Here is a 14,913-nt window from a genome sequence, read left to right on the forward strand (position 1 = left end):
CCTACATGAAATGACAAGAAATCTATGAAGGTGATTTCTCTCCAGTTTGCTAAACTAGAAAATTTATGCAAATTAATTCAATGGGGCCTGTTAACTACTCTTACTAATAAAGTCTCAACAAGAATCCTCCTTTTAATAATAAGTATCCCATGTTCCAATCATACTGTAACTTTTATGTGAATAGACTTTATATACTGTTGTTGTATTTGTCTTTTTAAATATATGTATATAAACGTATGTATATGTATATGTAACTCTCTTAATATGTATATTTAAGAGAGTTACAAACAATGGGCATTGTTTTACTTTAGAGCCTTAGGAAGCTCCAGAACATTTCAGGATAACCTGCCTTAAAATTTTCCTATCTTCTCACTCTCTGCCCACCACCAATCAAAAAAGGGAATTTAAAATTTTGAAGACCCAAAAGCCATTAAAGAAACTTTCAAGTCTAGGTCAGCCTTGATTAGTCATTATTCTTAGGAAAGAGTTTTCTAGTTATTTTAATGAGTTTAAGAAGAAGCCTCGGGGCTTCCCTGGTGGCGCAGTGGTTGAGAGTCTGCCTGCTAGTGCAGGGGACACGGGTTCGAGCCCTGGTCTGGGAAGATCCCACATGCCGCGGAGCAACTGGGCCCGTGAGCCACAACTGCTGAGCCTGCGCGTCTGGAGCCTGTGCTCCGCAACAAGAGAGGCCACAATAGTGAGAGGCCCGCGCACCGCGATGAAGAGTGGCCCCCGCTTGCCGCAGCTAGAGAGAGCCCTCGCACAGAAGTGAAGACCCAACACAGCCAAATAAATAAATAAATAATAATTAAAGGTGCTAATAATTTTAACCTTGGTTGCTGAGAACATTCCAAAAGTAGGTAAGTGTACTTTATGCACAACCCCCCCCCCACCGTCCTTTAATAGATACAGTATTGTAAATGTAATTGAAGCTAATGAGTAAGGATTTCATCTTGCTGAAAAGCCAGCATCATTGTATATGTTGGCCTGTGGATGAGAAAATATTTTCTTTGATTTAATGAACTTAGATAACTCATTTCTACAGACTTAGAATACACTTAGCTTATTTTAGCATAAATAGTTTTTTGTTCAAAATATGAGCTAATTTGGCCAATATAAATTGGACAAGAAAATGTATTTATTTAAATGGTTTTCAAAATAATAACACGTATTACTTGGGACACTTATTACGTGTGTCAGATACTATGCTAAACAACCTTACATGTATTACTTACATGCTTTTGAATTTCTTTCTTCTGCTTATTTATTGAATCACATCCCCAAGGTTTAAAATCACTCTCTACTCACTAAAGAATATGTAGCTTGTCTAGCGGAAATTATATAATATATTAATAAGATGTTTTTAACTTAGTCACAGGAAATCTCTTCAAATTACTGACACATTAGCATTCAATAGGAATGCTATTTTTGTTTCGTATCCTGTATTTTAAAGATTAATGATTAAAGTAAATGCTGAAAGTACTAATTATAAAACATTCTAAATAAAACTTTTTAAAAAATAATTGGAATTGCATTACATTACTAAATTTCTTAAGTACAGGCATTTAGTTAGATATTGCATCAAAATGCTATCTTGGAGTACTAGATTTTTTTTTTTTTTTTTTTTTTTTTTTGTGGTCCCAAAGCCCAAGAATCTGGAGTTTAATGAGAGAACTACTTGTCTTTGCTGTTTGAGCAGTCTGATAAGATCTATACCCAGGGATGTTTGGATAGTCCCATGCACTGAATAGTGGCTTATCCTCCAGGGAGTCAGTCAGCTTCGCCCTGTTCCTTGTCCATACAAAACACCTTCAACCTCAGCCAACCACTTCCCTGAGTCATAAAAAGACCCCAAGGGAGAAAAAAAAAAAATGACCAACTCAGTTCTTCCACCAATCTTGGGAAAACAGCTCCAAGTCCATTTTCTTCTCACGCCGGACCATAGCATTAGCCAGACTCCCTACCACTATTTTTTTTTTTCACTTGATTAAGCTCCCTGAATTAAAATTCTGATTTGCTGGGTCACTCTTAAGTTCACAGAATTTTGCCTACCGAGTCAAGAATGAACTCTGCCTCCTGCCATTCAAGACCTGCAACATGTCCCAACCTACACAACCTCACCTTGCCTTACTGATTTCTTTGAGGCCTTTCTTCCACCAAACCAAACTGCTTCCAAACTCATTATAATTATTTGATCTCCCTTATTACTGGATTGTAAGGTACCTGAAACTGAGAAACTTAGTGTTTATCCATCTTGTTTCCCCACAGTGCTTACCAGGATATTAGATGTGCTTGGTAGTAAATAAAGTTTCATTGACTGCAATTAGCTCAAATAACAAAATTGTCATCATTAATCATATAGGCTAATCCCTCTCCTTACATCCAGGTAATCATAGTAAAGAGAACAATAATATCAACCCGTTTTTGAGCATCTACTAAGCCATGAGCTTGATATATTATCTCAAACCTTCACAAGAGGGTACATAGTTTTTTTCTCAGAAAAGACAGGATTGGAGAGATTAAATGAGGTCATAAAGCTAGTCAGTGCCAGCATGAGCTTTAAACTCCTGTCTATCTCCAAAATCTTTGCTTTTCCCACTAGACCACATTGCCTAATAAACACAGCAGGTCTGGCTTTAGAATTGCTGGACAGCGTTGCTAAGCCTGCCTGCTGATCTATCTTGTAAGGACAGGACCTTGTTAGCTGATTTGAACCTTTTCTCCATTTCATTGGAACCTACGTTTTCCGAAACGGCACCCTTTCTACGTATAGCGGAAAAAAGCAGGGTGCATATACTTACGTTTCCAAGATGACTTACACAAAAAGATTTTTTTCCTTCATTGGAATATATCTGGAGTTCGTGTGCCTTAAAAGCTGTTTTGTAAACTAAAACGTATCATATTCTCTCCCTTACCAAAGTCTGTCTCTGGTAATGAGTACTTTAGAGAAACATTAATCAGCATAGTGGAAGGTGGAAGGCCTCAGAAGCTAAATTATCTGGGTTCAAGTCCCAGCTCTTCCTTTATACTTTTGTTGCCCTGGGCAAGAATAACCATTCAACCAATCTGTGTTTCAATTTCTTCATCTGTAATAACACAGCAACTGTGAAAATCAAATGTTCTAGTACATGTAAAATATTTAACAAAGTTCCTAGCATATGGCATGTAGATATTAGCTTAAAAAATAAACTTTTAACCCTTTCCAGTTTATACATTGTTTTTAAAAGAATAAAGAAAAGGGCTCTGTTCTTCATTGGTAAACAAGTTTATTGTAACTTCTAAAGTGCATTAGAGTCTTCTAGTATCCGGATGCGTCTTCCATCAAGGGTCTGGCCTGCTCTCAGGTAGTGATTTGCACTGAGGACAATCATATTCAATCTTTTAAGTGTTTCCTTTCTACCTAGAGCAAAGTAAGTAGGTTAAGCTAAACTCCCCACACCCCCACCCCTTAAGACTATCCTTTCTGTTTTAGGGATATTAAGGCCAACGTCTATGGCCCCATTTGTGAAGAACCATCAGGAAAATTTCAAATTTATGCTTCTAAAGTTTTGCTTCAGTAAAGTTTTAGCTTTCTGGTCCTTAAAAATATGAATCATATAATTGAATGGGTTTCCCTATTTACTTTGGTCCCAGGAAGTTCAAAATCAAATTTAGAGTTAATAATTGTATAGGATTCTACGATCTACATGCTTACATTTCCCTGATCTTATAAAAACTGAAAAGATTCTTTTTAAAGGAAAAGAAAAGAGATACCTGGAGGTATGAGTCCTTCCACTATACTTAGAAGGATCTGGTTCCCTATCATGTGTTATTTTTATGTCTTCTCATAGGGTTTGTGTGCGTGTCAAATATGGTGATATGTGTCAAGGGGATTTGTTGGTCAGGCCCTTGGCCTAGAACCCTGATGGAATCTTTCACATGTGAGTATCACCACCTGAAGAGAAAGGAATCTCTAGGGTATGAGGTTCTTGGGTTCTGAGATAACCACTGTTCTTCCTCTGGGGAGGAGCCAAGAGAGAGAATACCACATGCCCTTGGCCCTCATACCTCCTGCCCTCAGCAACCTGTTTAAATCACATTTACAAACAACTGAGTTAGACTGACCAGGCAAGCACCATGCCTTCCAAACCCTGGGTCAGCCAGCAGATCAGAATCCCTAAAAAAGCTTATCTATCTCTCATTATTTTCCCATTTGTATTGTTCTATCCATAAGGCACTTTATAGTCTCAATGAAGAAAAAAAGAAGTAGAAGAGAGCAAAGGGAAATAGGTTTTTTTTAGCGTGATAGAAATGACAATTGTAACCAAAAATTACAAAATAGTGTCATATCCTACATTTCCACAATAGAAAAACAAGTATTCCATTTTATGAGAAAGCACTAAAAGCTAGTGAGTTCTACAATTTTTCTAGTAGAAAATTCAGTGCCTGCCTGGGTTTAAACCAAGCAACTAGTTGTCTTTTAAATTTTTACAGAATTTTTCCAGGGTGAACTGTAGCTAGTTGAGTGGAAGCTAAATAAAACCTGATACTAAAGCTCTCAGCTTTTAAAATATTCTCTTTCTAATGTTCCAGTGTATACAGACCATGCTGGATGGGGGCAGTTCTGCAGCTGTGCATTTTTTCAGCCTTTCCATTTACTCCATGACACGTTTCTTTCCTATTTAAAAAGAAAATATTCTTAGCAAAAATTTGCAAATGAGAAGACATAATAGCACTTGGAACCAAAAAGTCTTTGATGTTAAAAAACAAGATGCACTGAGGAATCTGAAATGTAGAACTGTTTCATTATTAATGCATCAGTGTGCAGATTCATGAGTTCATTCTCTGTTGACCTTTCATAAAGTTTATAGAAGTTTTTTCTAAAAGCACACCAGCTGATAACCATAAATCAGTTTCCATGCTTAGAATGTGGTCTTTGAAAATTATGCCTGATATGAATGGACTAATGAACCTGGGCCTTAAGTTTCAACAAGGCTTTTCGGTTTTGAGGATATGTTATTTGCTTTAACAAGTGAGTAGTGATTTGGGGTATGATTCAGAATTTGAATGTGGTAGGCAATCACAGAAGTCCAAACAATGTTTTTAACGTTCATAAGGCAAAATTGTTTCACACAAATATGATGAGTTACTAGTTTTTTATGCTTGTTCAATGACTCCTGATGTCTTACGAGTTCCCCTGACATTTATCCAAAGCAATGATAGCAAGTATATATAATATATACAGATATACACAATATTAGTCTATGGTAACCATATCTAACTTGGCTGAACGGAAGCAACACCGTCTTCTGGCAGAAAAGACCTATCCCTACTCTGTCCAATTTGAAGCAAATTCATTTCTTTAGTTCTTCAGGTTGTTGTAAAAAGACATGAAAGCTTATCTCGTCTGCTGATTGGAACTCCTCAAAGGTAAGTATCTTTGACGCTATGCCACTGACTTGCTGCGTGACCTTGGGTGAGTCATTTAACTTCCCCATAAGTCTCATCTTCTTTATCAGAGAAGGCAGCCTCAGAGGGTTGTGAAAATGAGTGTGACACACATGTGAAGCCCTTGGCACACTGCCTCACACCCAGGGAGCACCGGCAACTAGCACTTTCTTTAACTCACCAACAAACATCTATTGAACGCCAACTCCGTGCCAGCTTCCGTGCTAGGTGTGGAAACACAGGCGACCTGGCTCCTGCCCGTGAGCTGGTGCTTGTCCCCGGTGCGGGGCAGAGATACATGAGTGCGGTAAGTGTGATAAGAAATATAAAAACGAAGCCCCGTGGAGTAGGACGAGGAATGCTTCACTGAAGGGATATTTGAACTAGGCCTTGAGGCTTGGGAAGGCGGGAGAGAAAAAAGGTCACTGCGGGGAGGGCAGAGCAGATGGAAAGGCAGAGAGACGAGAAAGAATATTTGGTATACCCTCCAGAGTCGAAGAAAGTTTGTGACGCAATGAAAGTGTTTAGTGAAAATGCATTGAGGATCGTTTGCCTTTTTTTTTTTTTTTAACATCTCTATTGGAGTATAATTGCTTTACAATGGTGTGTTACTTTCTGCTGTATAACAAAGTGAATCAGCTATACATAAACTTATATCCCCATATCTCCTCCCTCTTGCATCTCCCTCCCAGGATCATTTGTCTTGCTTGCTCTCTCTGTCCTGCGATTTAGGAGGTCATGTGGTCTGTTTTGGTTTGGGTTTTGTTTTCCCAAATCACCGTATCTTATCTAGATAAATTAATTCCAAGTAATATCTGGCCTATTTCCTGGTACCTGTGTCTCCCAGTCACACTCAGCTGTACTCATTTCTGTTATTTGATAGTATCTAGAAGAAATGATGTCTGCAGAGCCTTGCTAAGGTTGGGTGTTGGGACAAAGAGGCCAGAGAAAGTGGGTAGAGGGTTAGCAGCAGCATCTAAAGAAATAGGCTTCTCTACAAATGACCCAATTTCGTTCCTTTTTATGGCTGAGTAATATTCCATTGTATGTATGTACCACATCTTCTTTATCCATTCATCTGTCGATGGACATTAAAAAAAAAAAAAGTCTTAAACTCAATTCCTCAAATCAACTCACTATATGCCTTGACTGAAACATTTGTCTTCGTTCTGTCAGCAGCATTCTTCTCAAGACCTTTGTCATTTTCCACTTTTTTTTAAGCCAATTTACAAAGGGGGGGGGGGTATAAAGCATAACAAGGTAACATAAATTAAAAACAAGTGAGAAAAGATAAAACAAAGGGAAAACGAAAGTAGAGAAGCAATCTGGAGCCATGAATCATATTAATAGAAAAACTGCTTACTGTGAATTTGGTCCAAAGCTTCCTAGAAGCCAAAGTGAAGAAGGAAACCAGTTTACATTATCTAACAACGCTGTCCAAAATGGTGGCCACTAGCGCTTGAAATGTGGATAGCCAAATTGAGATGAACTATGAGTATAAAATACACGTTGTATTACAAAGACTTAGTACAAAATAAAATGTAGACTATCTCATTAATAATTTTTAATATTTATTACATATTGAAATAATATTTTAGATATGTTGGGTTAAAATATCTTATTTAAATTAATTTTACCTGTTTCTCTTCACTTTTTAAAAAAATATAACTGCTAGCAAATTTTAAATTACATATGTGGCTCACATGTGGTTCACATTATGAATCTATTGGACAGTGCTGGTCTGCAAGATAAAAGCTTTCATTAACTGATGAATGGATAAAGTGTGGTGTATCCATACCAGGGATACACCTGGTTATGGTTCAGCAAGAAAAAGGAATGAAATAATGGGCACAGGGGGTTTTCGTGGGGGTGATGAAAAGGTTCTAAAATTTGGGGTAATGATTGCATAACTCTGTGACTGTATTAAAAACTAATGAATTATAAGCTTTTTAAAAATGAGTATGTTATATTTAGTTATGTTATAATCATAAAATAAAAGTTTTTGAAATTCAGGGAAGAAAAAAGACAAAAGCATACTCTGTCGCTCAGAAGAAACCCAATCATTCTTAGTACCTAGATAAGAAGTATCTCTCTAAGCGGACCATTGGAAAGCACACATTAATATTCAATTTGATATCAGTATTCATTATCAATATTCTCAGAGTAAACAGAAGGATGACTTTTGCAGATCTGTGCGATGTTTTCAGTATTTGTCAATGGCAGCACACACACTCAATTCAGTAAACACCTCCATGCTAATGGCTCCCGAGTCCCTTCCTTCAGCCCAGACTTCTCCTTATAAACCCCACACCCAGGCGTTCTTAATGCCACACGCGTACCTCAAGTTCAGCATGCCCAAACACTGTTGCCCCTGTATTTTCTGTCCAGTTGGTGCTACATCTACCGTCCAGTCACCGGTGCTAGAAACCTGGGAGTCCTTGAATCACCACTGTCTTCCACCCCACACCACCCTCTGCCAATTCAGACTTCCAAATGGTTCTCAAATCTGTGTCCTCATCTCCATTTTCTGTCCACGGCTGCCCCTCAGTCTTCTGTCATTTGCTGCCCAGACGATTGCAGAGGCCCCTGAACTGGTCTCTGCTCCAGGTTTGTTCCCCTCAAGTCACCCCCCCCCCACACACCTGCTGGCACCATCAATCCAGAATGCAATGGAGTTCCATCACCCGTGGGATAGCGTTCATTAAAGCAAACATGTCCTCTAAGACCAGAGCCCTGCCTCCCTCTCCCTTCCCGGCTCTGAATACTCCTTCAAGTGACCTATGGCTCCTGCCCACCCCTCCTGAAATTGAAGTGGCCAACTCCTGCTCATCCTGTCAACTCTGCTCAGGGATAGCGCCTCTGGGCGCCCACGTACATATCACGATCACCACACTTTCCAGATTGTATTGCAGCAGCCACTTCTTCTGTATCTCCCACCAACTAAGCTACCTGAGGGCCAGTTCTGTGCCCATGTTTTCCTCATCTCTGTAGCACCAGCACAGGCCCCAGCATAGTGATGCTTAATACATGCTTGTTGAATAAGGGATAAGCCACAGGAAAAAGAAATGTGATTTAAATTTGAGATCTAAGCAAATGGCTAAGAAATCGTAGAAGCCCAATTTTTAGGTGCTAAATATCCTTGCTCGTCTCCATGAGGACACGGGTTATGTCTATTTTGTTCATCACAGTGTCTCCAATTTGTATTCAGTATTTGCTGGACAGGTGGATGGGAAGATAAGCGACTGAATGAACAAAGATGCAGGCAGAGAAATGAACTGAAAACAAACTGCTTTCATGAGAATAGGCCTGACATTCACAAATTTATATCTGTGTCATCTCCCAAACCTGAGTCAGTACTCAGTATTCAATATTTCGGAACCTGGGGAAGCATTGATTTTTCCCTTGAGCAAATAATTATCTGATTGGATGTGAGAATTTAGGTGACAAATACTGCTGAATTCCCTGCACTCAACTATACTATAAGGCCTGAAAGAATACACCCCAGTTTCTAAAGGGGGAGACGTGAACTTCTTTATTGTCCTTATGTAGTGAAAATGGTCACATCTCTGGAGTTTTAGATGCTCTGATTCATACAAACAGACTGAAGCAAATCACATCTGCTTCACAAAAATATGAAAAAGAGAACAGAGTCTTTCTGTTTTTTGTTTTTTCTGTTTTTTTGTCCCTATAATTCTGTTGTCAATGGTATAAAAATCTGTATGGAAAGTGAAGGATGTCTATGCTTTTCAGAAGAGTCTCAGGGCTTCCTGGATCATGAGGAACCAACCACAGTATGAAAAAGAGCTTTAGAAAATAAAATATTCAGTTGACGTGTTGAGAAAATAAAAATGTACTTGTAAGCAGTAAAGGTAGAGCAATACTATATATTTTGCTACCAGTTTATTTTTATTGTATAAATTTGCTATATGTGTGATTAATATGCAAAATCAAGCATTGACGACAGACCATCACCACCACACAAAGGTAGTGAAGAAGATATTATCTGTAATGCTCCTAAAATGCAAACCTGAAGGGTGAGTTTAATGGTAAGAAATTCCCAGTCAGCTTAACAACACATTCAAGTATAGGAGCCAGACATTCTGCTTTGTCCTTATTCCCACTCTTTCACCCAAACCCTGATGAAAAAGTGGAGGGCCTTAAGTAAAGCACCTTTCTTGGTGGTTTGATCTACCATTTCTGGAAACATCATCAGTGCTATCATTCACTCAGCAAACATTCAGGGAAACTGGGTTCTAGACACTTATGTGCCAGAGATATTCAGATGCCTGGAACACAGTCCGCACTGCAACTAGAAATATACCTGCAATCTCAGAGCTGAAATGAAAGCTAAGAGAGGAACGTATTAGGGGCTTCAGGAGCTTGGAGAACTGGCGAGGGGGAGGTTTCTGTGCTAGTTTAGGGAAAGGGACTGAATTTTCACAGAGGATTGGCAATGGAGAGGAGAGGGCAAATCCAAGAACTATTTGGGAGATTGAACCATTGGGGGTGGTGGACTAAATGGATCCAGGGGGTAAAAAAGAGTGAGAGGGTCAAAGAGAGCACTGAGGACCCCAGGTTGGGTCACCCCAAAACAGTGATACAGTTCATTTGGTTAGGAATGGATTTGAAGGGTAGGATAATGAGATCAGATTTGGACATGATGAATTTTCGAAGCCTATGAGATACCCAGGAGGAGGCACCCTGAAGACAGTTGGAAGCGTGACCCTGGGGCTGGATGAGAGAGGTTGACCTGGAGATGAAGACTTCTGTTGTCAGGTAGAAGAGTGGACAAAAAGAACTCTGAAGATTGTGCCAAGTGAGGAGGCAAAGGGGGAGGACTAGGGATAAAACCCTGAGGCAGGCAGGGCAAGAGGAACATCCAGCACGTTTTATAGTAGGCAAGGAGGCATGAGGGGGAAATGGGCATCTAGAGAGGCGGAACTTCAAGGAGGAGATTCCCCATCACTTGTTGTAGCACATAGTAGATGCTTAAGAAATGTGTGGTGAACAAATAGATGTGGTCAGTAACTACTGAGTTTCCACCTGACTCTAAAGCAAACCTTTATGTTTGTGTTCACTTATACTACAGTGGTTACAACAGTTGGCTTTGGAGCCAGATAGAAGTGGGCTGGAGCCCAGCTCTGCCACTTTCCAGTTGGGTGGCCTTGGACAAGGTACCCAATCCTCAAATGAAGATAATATGACTCACCTTGCTAATTGATCATTAGTGGGGTATGGCTAAATAAACTCAGGTACAAGTACACAGGGGGATACTAGGAGCAGCTACCAAGAATGAGACTGATTTTTATGAACTGACATGGAAAAAATTCTCTGAGTGATATTGAGGCATTACCAGAATGGAGCAATTTACAAAACCACTCTTCAATTCTCCAGGTACAAAGATCTGTATATAAATTAATAGGAAGTTCTGGAGGATATATACCAATGCAATAATAGCAGTTACTCTAAGGAGGGGACTGAGGTTGGAGGGTCATGTGGGTTCTGAGTTCTCCCTATATGGTTTGATTTTTTAATGACAAATTTATTCAACTAATACTTGTATAGTTACAAATTAATTCACTTTAAAAATAAATTTTAAAAATTATCTATCCTGTAGTGTTGTAGTGAAGACTAATATGAGACAATGACTATAAGTCTCATTGCCTGGCACAAAGGATGCTCTTGTTATACTCTACCTGGTAAGGATTCCTGAAAAAGGCAATGGGAACAAACATTCCTGAGCACGGACTCTGTGCCCTGCACTGTCTTTAAAAGACCCTCTTGACACATTTTTTTTTTTGGAGGCTGGAGACTAGATGGCAGAGTAGAAGGACTTGAGCGCACCCCTTCTCATGAAAACGCCAAAATCACAACTAACTGCTCAACAACCATTGACAAAAAAGACTGGAACCTACCAAAAAGGATACTCTACACCCAAAGACAAAAAAGAAGTCACAATGAGATGGTAGGAGGGGTGAATTCACGATATAATCAAATCCCGTACTCTCCAGGTGGGCAACCCAAACTGGAAAATAATTATGTCACATAGGTTCTCCCATAGGAGTGAGAGTTCTAAGCCCCACATCAGGCTCCCCAGTCTGGGGGTCTGGCATTGGGAGGGGGAGCCCCCAGAGCATTTGGCTTTGAAGCCAGTGGGGCTTGATCACAGGAACTTCACAGGACTGGGGGAAACAGAAACTCCACTCTTGGAGGGCACACACAAGCTCTCATGTGCACCAAGACCCAGGGAAAAAGCAGTGACTCCATAGAGGCCTGGGCCAGACCTACCTGCTGGTCTTGGAGGGTCTCCTGGGGAGGCAGGAAATGGCTATGGCTCACTGTGGGGACAAGGACACTGGTGGCAGAGGTAACAGGGAGTACTCATTGGCATGTGAGCTCTCCTCGAGGTCACAATTTTGTCACCAAGACCTGGCCCCACCCAACAGCCCTTAGGCTCCCATGGTGAGATGCCTCAGGTCAAACAATGAACAGGGTGGAAACACAGCCCCACCAATCTGCAGACAGGCTGCTTAAAGTAGCCCTGAGCCCACAGCCACCTCTAAACAGACCCTTGACACAGCTCTGCCCACCAGAGGGACAAGACCCAGCTCCACCCAACAGTGGGTAGACACCAGTCCCTCCCACCAGGAAGCCTGCACAAGCCTCTTAGACCAGTCTCACCCACCAGGGGGCAGACACCAGAAGCAAGAGAAACTACAGTCCTGCAGACTGTGGAATGGAGATCACAAACAGAGAAAGTTGGACAAAATGAGACAGTAGAGGAATATATTCCGGATGAAGGAACAAGATGAAACTCCAGAAGAACAACTAAATGAAGTGGAGATAGGCAATATACCCAGAAAAGAATTCAGAGTAATGATAGAAAAGATGATCCAAGAGCTCGGAAAAAGAATGGAGGCACAAACTGAGAAGATACAAGAAATGTTTAATAAAGAGCTAGAAGATATAAAGAACAAACAAACAGAGCTGAACAATATAATAACTGAAATGAAAACTACACTAGAAGGAATGATTGGCAGAATAAATGAGGCAGAAGAATGGATAAGTGAGCTGGAAGACAGAGTGGTGGAAATCACTGCTGCAGAACAGAATAAAGAAGAATGAAAAGATATGAGTACAGTTTCAGAGACTTCTGGGACAACATTAAATACACCAACATTCATATTATAGGGGTCCCAGAAGGAGAGAGAAAGTGCCTGAGAAGATATTTGAAGAGATAATAGCTGAACACTTTCCTAACATGGGAAAGGAAACAGTCACCAAGTCCAGGAAGCACAGGGAGTCCCATAAAAGATAAACCCAAGGAGGAACACACCAAGACACATTAATCAAATTGACAAAAATTAAAGACAGAGAAAATATTAAAAGCAACAAGGGAAAAGCAACAAATAACATACAAGGGAATTCCCATAATGTTATCAGCTGATTTTTCAGCAGAAACTCTGCAGGCCAGAAGGGAGTGGAATGATGTATTTGAAGTGATGAAAGGGGAAAACCTACAACCAAGAATACTCTACCCAGCAAGGCTCTTGTTCAGATTCAACAGAAAAGTCAAAGGCTTCATAGACAAGCAAAAGCTAAGAGCGTTCAGCACCACCAAAGCAGCTTTACAAGAAATGCTAAAGGGTCTTCTCTAGGAGGAAAAGAAAAGGCCACAATCAGAAACAAGAAAATTACAAATGGGAAAGTTCACCAGTAAAGGCAAACATACAGCAAAGGTAGGAAACCATCCACACAAAAATATGATACCAAAACCAGCAATTGTGAGAAGAGGACAGTACAAATGCAGGATATTGGAAATGCATTTGAAATTAAAACAACTTGTATATATAGAGAGAGGGAGACTGCAACATCAAAACCTTATGGGAACCACAAACCAAAGATCTACAATAGACACACACACACACACACACACACACACAAAAGAAAGCAATTCAAACACAACACTCAAGACAGTCACCAAATCACAAGAGAAGAGAACAAAAGAAGAAGGGAAGAAAAAAGACCTACCAAAAAAATCCAAAACAATTAACAAAATGGCAGTAAGAACATACATATCGGTAAATGGATTAAATGCTCCAAACAAAAGACATAGACTGGCTGAATGGATACAAAAACAGGACCCATATATATGCTGTCTACAAGAAACCCACTTCAGATCTAGGGACACATACAGACTGAAAGTGAGGGGATGGAAAAAGGTATTCCGCGCAAATGGAAATCCAAGGAAAGCTGGAGTAGCAATACTCATATCAGACAAAATAGACTTTAAAATAAAGACTGTTATAAGAGATAAAGAAGAACACTACATAACAATCAAGGGATCAACCCAAGAAGAGGATATAACAATTGTAAATATATATGCACACAACATAGGAGCACCTCAATATATAAGGCAAATGCTAACAGCAATAAAAAGGGAAATCAACAGTAACACAATAAGAGTAGGGGACTTTAACACCCCACTTACATCAACAGATAGATCATCCAGACAGAAAATCAATAAGGAAACACAGGTCTTAAATGACACATTACAGCAGATGGGCTTAATTGATATTTAGAGAGTATTCCGTCCGAAAGCATCAGAATACACATTCTTTTCAAGTGAACATGGAACATTCTCCAGGCTAGATCACATGCTGGGCCATAAAGCAAGCCTCAGTAAGTTTAAGAAAATTCAAATCATATCAAACATCTTTTCCAACCACAACGCTATGAGATTAGAAAAAAACTACAAGAAAAAAACTGTAAAAAACACAAACACATGGGGGCTAAACAATATGCTACTAAACAACCAATGGATCACTGAAGAAATCAAAGAGAAAGTTTAAAAAAATCTAGAGATAAATGACAAAACATGATGATCCAAAACCTATGGGATGTAGCAAAAGCAGTTTTAAGAGGGAAGTTTATAGCAATACAATCTTACCTCAGGAAACAAGAAAAAATCTCAAATAAACAACCTAACCTTACCCCTAAAGCAACTAGAGAAAGAAGAACAAATAAAACCCAAAGTTAGTAGAAAGAAAGAAATCATAAAGATCAGAGCAGAAATAAATGAAATAGAGACGAAGAAAACAATAGAAAAGATCAATGAAACTAAAAGCTGGTTCTTTGAAAAGATAAACAAAATTGATAAACCTTTATCCAGATTCATCAAGAAAAACAGGAAGAGGGCTCAAATCAATACAATTAGAAATGAAAAAACAGAAGTTAGAACTGACGCTGCAGAAATAAAAAGGATCATAAGAGATTACTACGAGCAACTCTATGCCAATAAAATGGACAACCTAGAAGAAATGGAGAAATTCCTAGTAAGGTACAATCTCTCAAGACTGAACCAGGAAGAAATAGAAAATATGAACAGACGAATCACAAGTACTGAAACTGAACTGTGATCAAAAAATTCCCAATGAACCGAAGTCCAGGACGAGATGACTTCACAGGCGAATTCTATCAAACACT

General features: G+C 39.5%; 1 protein-coding gene across 1 annotated transcript in view; it reads left to right on the forward strand.

The window, feature by feature from the left end:
• RPL30 (ribosomal protein L30) overlaps positions 1–14,913 on the forward strand; it is a 451,366-nt gene that overhangs the window by 94,820 nt on the left and 341,633 nt on the right. The window lies entirely within an intron of this gene.

This window comes from Balaenoptera ricei, chromosome 17 (assembly GCF_028023285.1).
Source record: "Balaenoptera ricei isolate mBalRic1 chromosome 17, mBalRic1.hap2, whole genome shotgun sequence".
In the NCBI taxonomy this organism is placed as follows: domain Eukaryota; kingdom Metazoa; phylum Chordata; class Mammalia; order Artiodactyla; family Balaenopteridae; genus Balaenoptera; species Balaenoptera ricei.